Here is an 8,020-nt window from a genome sequence, read left to right as displayed (position 1 = left end):
GAGCCTGCTTCCCCCTCTCTCTCTCTGCCTGCCTCTCCATCTACTTGTGATTTCTCTCTGTCAAATAAATAAATAAAATCTTTTAAAAAAAAAAAAAAGTTCTCACCTCTTTCCAAGGGGGACATCTATTGTATAATATCCATTGTGACCATGGTGTGTTAACAAATTGTCTACCTGTGTCCCTGCCTTCATCGGGCACAGGTCCCATAATAGTGTTTATAACTATGCAACCTCCATATGTGCTCCTCCAGGTGGAAGTGGAGGATCCCTGGTATGCTAATTTTGGGTATCAGTTAGTGTTGGAATTATAGGCACAGGTAAAAAGAGTTAAGAAGCGCTTCATAGGGGCGCCTGGGTGGCTCAGTGGGTTACGCCGCTGCCTTCGGCTCAGGTCATGATCTCAGGGTCCTGGGATCGAGTCCCGCATTGGGCTCTCTGTTCAGCAGGGAGCCTGCTTCCTCCTCTCTCTCTCTGCCTGCCTCTCTGCCTACTTGTGGTCTCTCTCTGTCAAATAAATAAATAAAATCTTTAAAAAAAAAAAAAAAAAAAAAAAAAGAAGCGCTTCATAGGGTTACTTATTGCTGGGATAACTGTATTAATTTCTCTAATTGCTACGGCTACTGTTTCTACCATAACTCTTTTGCAGTCTGTACAAACTGCCACACATGTGAATTCTCTAGCCCGAAATATCTCTCACGCCTTGGCTATTCAGGAGCATATAGACCAAAAATTTTAAGCCAGTTGGAAGGATTGGAAGAAGCGGTAGAATTTGGGGGGGGGGGCAATTATCGGTGTTAAGAACTCAAATGTCTTTAATTTGCAAGGAATGTAGTTTCATAGTAATGTAAGTCTAGATCTTGCAGAGCTGCAAAAGGAAATTGCTAATATAGAGCATTCACAACTATATGTACAAAATCCTGCTACAATAGTATCTCAGATTTTGGATGGGTTGCACGGGTTTAATCCTGGAAATATAATGAAATATTCCTTTTGGATTTTTATCATTATATTCACTGTCTTGGCTATATTGACTGTAGGATGGGGAGTTTTCCTTCTTTCGTACAGGACAACGACTGCATACTCAGGCACAAATCCATGTGCTTGTTTATTTAAAAAAGTAGGGGGAGATGTTAGAGGCTACGGCATAGTTGGAGTCGTGGATCAAACCAGGCCCTGACTTGTGTCTTCTTTAAAGTCCAGACGCCTTGATAAGGGGTTAAGGACAGGAAAGTTCAGTAACACTGAGGAAGGGTCCGTGCTACCTGTCGTGCGCTCGCCTACGTGACTTCCCACACGCTCTCCCTACAGAAGGGAACAATGCGGTCAGGGTCGTGAATTCTTAGTTGGTCCTTGTTGTTCCTGTACCTCCCATAACCCACTCCCTGGTTGATTGTCTTGCATCAATAGTAGCTAGTGGCATGAGCCGTGACTACCTGGCATCACGAGGTTTGCTTGTAGTTAATGTAAACTTGTTACAGAAACTTGTAGTCATCTGACTAGATACTGATGTATTACTCCTTCTATTGTGATCTGCCTTATAAATGCTTGTAAGATGTGGAGTAAAATCGGCACTGTTGGACATCCTCCTCAGTAGTCCTCCTGCCCCCATCTCTTTGTCTCTTAATTTCTTTTCACCATCCTCTTACCCTCACGTTCCTGGTCGATTTGTCACGCCGGCCGCGACAGCCAGGATCTAGCGAGGGGTCTTCCTTCTGTCCTGGGCTGCAGGCTACCGTCGCTCTGCTCCCGGAGGAGCAGAAGCCAGGATGTCGGGAGCACCCAGACTGCAGACCCAGTTCCCTTTGGACACACCCAGCCACAGGGGCGACAGAGCCCGGCTCAGGGCCTCAGCAGCGAGGTAGCTCAGGTGGTGGCGGCAAGGTCAGGGCCCTCAGTTGTGCGGGAGCTGAGGGCTTGGCTGCTCACCAGCCTCTACCCAAAGAAGCAGCTCATCTCTAGCCATGCTCACGGAAAAGCGGGGTGGGGGGGGGCACGGACAGTTACTCACTTGCACAGACACCAGCAGAATTGACTCCTGTGAAGCAGACACTGAGCCCTACCTTGGCAATAAGATTCCTCAAAGTGCCCTGGCACGGCTCTTAACAGGAGGCCGGAATGAAGGGAGACGACCCACAACCCTGCAAAGCTTCCAGGTGTAGGCAGGACTGCCCTGAGCACAGACAGAACACACACACACACACACACACCACACACACATAGGCCCCAGCTGGTGTCCCACAGTCCTGAGAGGAGACAAGGAAGAGCCACAGAGATACTCCAGTTTGGTCCTCAGAGCAGGAATCTTCTGGTTACTCCCCGGGAGTAGTCTGGGGACAAGCAGAGGCCCATGTTGCATGCCAGAGGCCTGGGGGAGGCCACTCTGCTGCCTCTCAGGACAGACCAGGGCTCAGGCAAGAAGGCCACACAGGTGGCCCCAAGGGGAAGGGGCGGTGAGTCAAAGCAAGGGGCAACCATCATCCTAAAGGGACAAAGTCCTGGTAGGTACCAAGAGCCGTGAGGAGTCCAACACGTTTATCAGCCAGAAATCACACCAGGTCGTCTTCAGAGAGGAAAGCCCAAGGCTTCTGTCCTGAGACAACACAAAGAAGACACGTCTTCTGTAGGGGTGTCAAGAAAGAAGGAAAGAGGCCACTGCACCCCTGCGTTTTCACCTCCATGGGTGGTTGCTTTGGATGCCTTAAGCAAAAGCACAAGGCTCCCAGAAAACCAAATCAGACAAAAACAAGCAAAGTCTAGACAGCTTAGATGTAGAAAAGTGGGCAGGAGGCCTGTTGCCCAAGGTGAAAGAGAAAGTTCTAACAGCTCAAGGACTCAGGAAGGGAAAAGAAAAGCTTCTGATGTAGACAGCAAGTCGGTGGGCTCCTCTGTGATGCTGAGATCTGCATCATGAATTGGAACCAGCCACCGTGCCTCTATGCCCCCCGAAGAAAAAGGAAAAAGGAAACAATCACGAAAACTTCAGCTACTGCATTCAGAGAAAAAGGACTTTAAAATTATTTTAAAAGCACTAGTGAAAACATGGACTCAGGCCAGAGGTTACCTGAGGTGAACAAAAGCAAGTCAGAGAAGCCGCAGTGGTCTGAAGCCCCTTCACCAAGCTGAGAGAGGTCTCCACTGAAGCATTGCCAGTGTTGCCAGACGTTCCATCGCCCACAGTACAAGCCGATTACTGGCCACTTCTGCACTTGAGTCAGTGTCCTCCTTCCAAACCAAAGCAAGAAGTACTGTCTTCACCCCTGGAAGAGGAAGCAGCTGGATTTCCTGGGCGCAGAATGAATTCAAAGATGCAGATGTTTTCCAGTTCCAAGTGTGCCTCGCTCCACAAAATGATCCCCCTGTGCAACTGTGCATCTGGGGACTTAAAAACAACATCCATCTTGGAAGCGGGAGGATATCACCCATTCTGTTCTTGAGCCCATCCACTTTGGAGACTTTATGCCAATCAGCTCTATCGCATAAATATACAATCATGTCCTAGTTGGAGAAACATACATTATGGAAAATTTATTGTCACTGAAACTTTAAGAAAGTTCAGAAGATCATGGGGCATAGTAGGAAACGTACGTGTGGCTTTGGGACGCCCAAGAGCAGCTATGGAGTACTGACAACAAATATCCAACCTGCACCTGCCAATCAGGGCTGACCCTTTTCAACTGTGTGACCTGGCCCCCTTCTCATGTCTGAAGGAGCCAGGAGAAGTCTGAACTAGGAGGAGCAGATCAAGCCAGCATTATCCCTCCAGGAAGCAGCCATGCTCCCTGCCGCCGTGACGGAGCGACCGTCTGAACCTCTTCTTGGGGGAAGCCGCGCTCTGACAGCCCGAGCTCCAGCAGGGCCAAGAGGCACGGTGGTCAGCAGCAGGAAACCCACCAACAAACTGCCCGGATGATGGCCAAGACAATGAAAGGTTCCAAGAAGAGATTCTCCCACCAGTAAACTAAGGACTTGCCCTGGACATGGAATTTGGGGGGAGGAAAACACAGGCAGTGGGGATTAGGGGATAGGACTTCTGAAGGAGACCAGAATCTTTTGCTTTGTGGAGACTTTTGGACTCTGACTCCTGGACTTTTCCGGTGCTGCCCCTGTGAACCTCTGTGCCACAGCCTCCCTGCCTGGAGAATACTTCAGAATGCTGAAGATGGGAAGCCTGGGTTTCACTGGGGATTTTAAGATTGATTATACTTTTGTCAAGTCGCCTCTCAGTAAACAACAAGACATCGTTTTGGTTAATAAATAGTATCCCCAGATTGTACTTAAATAAAGAAATAAAACTACTTAGCATGGGTTTGTTTTGTTTTCTAATCTCAGAGTAAATAAGGCCTTCTTAGACACAAACCCCAGAAAGCACTAATGAAAAAGACTGATAAATTTAGCTACATAAAAACTTTGGAAATAAAAAACAAGGTCAAAGGACAATAATCCGGGAAAAATATTTACAATTTTATTAATGTTCAAAAGGCCAAATCCCTTTATATATAATGGGTACCCACAAATCAACACAAATCATTTATATATAATGAGTACCCATAAATCAAAAAAATGCCAACAATTTACTATAAAAATGGGCAAAACAGAGGAGAAGATAGACTGCTGAAAAAGAAACACAAATGAGTCTTAAATATATGACAAGATGCTCAATCTTATAAAAATGCAAATGAAAGACATAATGTGATACAAATTTTTACATATCAGACAAATAAAGTTCAAAAGAACAGCCGGCTGTGTTGGCACAAATTACCACACACGTTACCAGCAGATGCAGAAATTGATACAACTTTTACTGAAGTTACCAGGTAAAATGTCGACTGTATATGTTCTTTGGTACAGCCGTATCAGTCTTAGGACGAGAGACTGAATATATCAATAGCTAGTGGTCCGACCCACATAAGTTCAGGAAGCCAAACCGTAACCACTGTGGCAACAATCCCAGAAAACCAAACCGCTAACTACACAAGCCGTCCAGGAACTGGAATCACAGCCTCTGTGGTAACTGGCCCAGCATGGTCAGGATTTGGTCAACAACTGTCAGCCTCCCGATCTTTTGCCCCCCACTTCCAGATGAGGACCAAGCAAAGAAAGCCAAATATGGTCTCCAAATCAGTCACATAAGATACCCTGCTTCTCGTTAGCCTGCATTCAGCTATCCCAGGTCAACAGCCTCTAGTCAGAAAATAGCTGTAGCTTTCCCTTTTTTCACTGCCAAGCTTTCCCATTCCATTGCCTGCCTTTGATTCTCTGCCAAATGCAAGTGATGGTACCTGACTCCCTTGTCTCTATAAAGGGCTTCTGCTCCCATTTGGATGGTTTTCATTTATTTCCATAAGAATTTTATTCTACAGATGCATGTATGTCAAATATGCACACATAAAAACTCTTAAATATAGCAATTTCACTTATAGGATTTTACCCTACAGATATACCTGTGTGGCGTGTGTGTGTGTGTGTGTGTGTGTGTTCATTAATACATAGACATGATCAAGGCATTTGAAGCCACTTTTTCCCAAGTTCGTTTACCTCCCTCTAAGAGGCTAAGATGCCGAGTAATATGTTTGACAACCTCAAGGTGCTATAGGTACAAAAGTTGGAATCCAGGACCCAGCCTAATAGGGGACGCTGGTAAAAACCTATGAAGGGCTCAGTCCCATGAATAAGGACAGAGGAGAAGTTAAATTGCCCAAGATCATTCTCTATGTGGCCCAGAAAAATCTCAGTCCCTGAGACTGGATTAAGATGTTCCTAGATTGAGGGGCACTTGGATGGCTCAGTTGGTTAAGCGTCTGACTCTTGATCTTAGCTCAGGTCTCAATCTCAATATTGTGAGTTCAAGCCCCATATTGGGCATCCCTGAGTGTGGAGCCTACATTAAAAACAAAACATGTGGGGCACCTGGGTGGCTCAGTGGGTTGAAGCCTCTGCCTTCGGCTCGGATCACGATCGCAGGGTCCTGGGATCGAGCCCCACATGGTGCTCTCTGCTCAGCAGGGAGCCTGCTTCCCTTCCTCTCTGCCTACTTGTGATCGATCTCTCTCTCTCTCTCTGTCAAATAAATAAATAAAATCTTTAAAAAAAAACAAAACATGCTCCTGGATTGCTAGTACCTCCCACAGGCACAATAATGCCTCTTATCCCCACTTCTGTTCAACATTTTGTTAGAGGTCTTAAACAGTAAGATTAAGCAAGAAAAACAAATGGCAAAGAATTGGAAGAATTAACTCTGTCTTTCTTAACGGATAATATGATTGCATAGATAAAGAAGTCAAAAGAATCCACAAATAATTCCTAGAATAAATGAATTTAGGAATGTTGCTCAAAAAAAATCAATATACGAAAATTAATTGTATTTCTACACATCAATAACATAAGATGAAGTTTGAAAAAACAAGAAACCATTTATAGTGATGTAGAAAACATTTACAATAGTATCAAGGACTCAAAGTATAGCTAACAGAGAAGATGGGCAAAATCTCTATGCAGAAAACTTCTTGATTCTTACTGAAAAGAATAAAGAAAGTTGGAATAAAAAGGATAGGCATTGATCAGAAGACTCATTGTTTTTTGTTAGTTCTCCTCAACTTTATCTTCAGGTTCAATTCCATCCCAATCAAAATTCAGCAATCTTTGTGGAATTTGACAAGTTGATTCTAAAACACATAACTATGTGTTGTCAGTAATAGTAACCACTTGACAAAAAAGAACAAGTAGAAGTCTTTGCTTCGATAGATACCCCAAGATTGTGCCACTACAGTTATTAAGACAGAGTGGTATTAGCGTAGGAAGTAGACAACTAGACCAGTGGAACAGACTTGAGGGCCCAGAAACAATTCTGCATATACATGGACAAAGAACAGTGTGGGGAAGGACATCTTTTCAGTAAATGCTTCTGGAAAAATTATATGCCTACCCCATCCCTTACACACAGATGTGTGTGTGTGTGTGTGTGTGTGTGTGCGTCAAATCAGTTTTGCATGAATTACAGACCTAAATGAGAACACAGTAAGACTTTTAGAAGATAATACAAGAGAATATCTTCATGATTTTGGAATAGGGAAAGATTTTCTTGGGATACCCAAAACCCACTAACTGTAGAAGAAAACATGAATAAAATGAACTTTTTTAAAGACAAACTCATCCAGTAGAAAAATGGACAAGAGAAATAGGTACTTTGCAAAATGAGATATTCAAATGGCTAAGAAACTAACAAAAAGGTACTTGACCTCATGCGTACTCAAGGAAATGTAAAATAAAGGATAGATAATTGAGAACAAGTATTGCTTAGATGTAGAGCAATGGGAACTATCATGCATTGTAAGGGCAATATAAACAGATATAACCACGTGAGAAATTTTTGGGCATTACCTACCAAAGTTGGATATGGCTATTCTATGTTTCAACAATTCCTCTCCTCAGGTTCCAGTTTACCTGTTAGCTGCCTTCCCTACTAAAATGTAGTCACCATGAAGATAGAGGCAGTGTTTCTTTTCACTACCATATCCCCAGAACTTAATATCTGACTCAGGCTCCCCATAAATATTTGTGAAGACACTTACAAGACATGTAGTAAAGAGGGAAATACAGAAGGAAGGAAATGATCTCTTCTGTGAAAAGAAAAAAATATAGAAATAAATATGCACTTAAGACATACAAATATATTCCTAAATAGTTTATAAGAAACGACAGATGAGGGGCGCCTGGGTGGCTCAGTGGGTTGGGCCGCTGCCTTCGGCTCAGGTCATGATCTCAGGGTCCTGAGATCGAGTCCCGCATCGGGCTCTCTGCTCAGCAGGGAGCCTGCTTCCCTCTCTCTCTCTCTGCCTGCCTCTCCGACTACTTGTGATTTCTCTCTGTCAAATAAATAAATAAAATCTTTTAAAAAAAAAAAAGAAAGAAAGAAACGACAGATGATAGTTTCTTACAGGGTGAGGAAGCAGAAATGGGTAGGGAGTGGAGCATAGGGAAGAAGGCATTTACTTCTCCACTGTACACCTTTCTGGTAAATACT

The sequence above is a fragment of the Mustela nigripes genome, chromosome 8 (assembly GCF_022355385.1).
Source record: "Mustela nigripes isolate SB6536 chromosome 8, MUSNIG.SB6536, whole genome shotgun sequence".
Classification (NCBI taxonomy): Eukaryota; Metazoa; Chordata; class Mammalia; order Carnivora; family Mustelidae; genus Mustela; species Mustela nigripes.
This window is presented reverse-complemented; position numbering follows the sequence as displayed.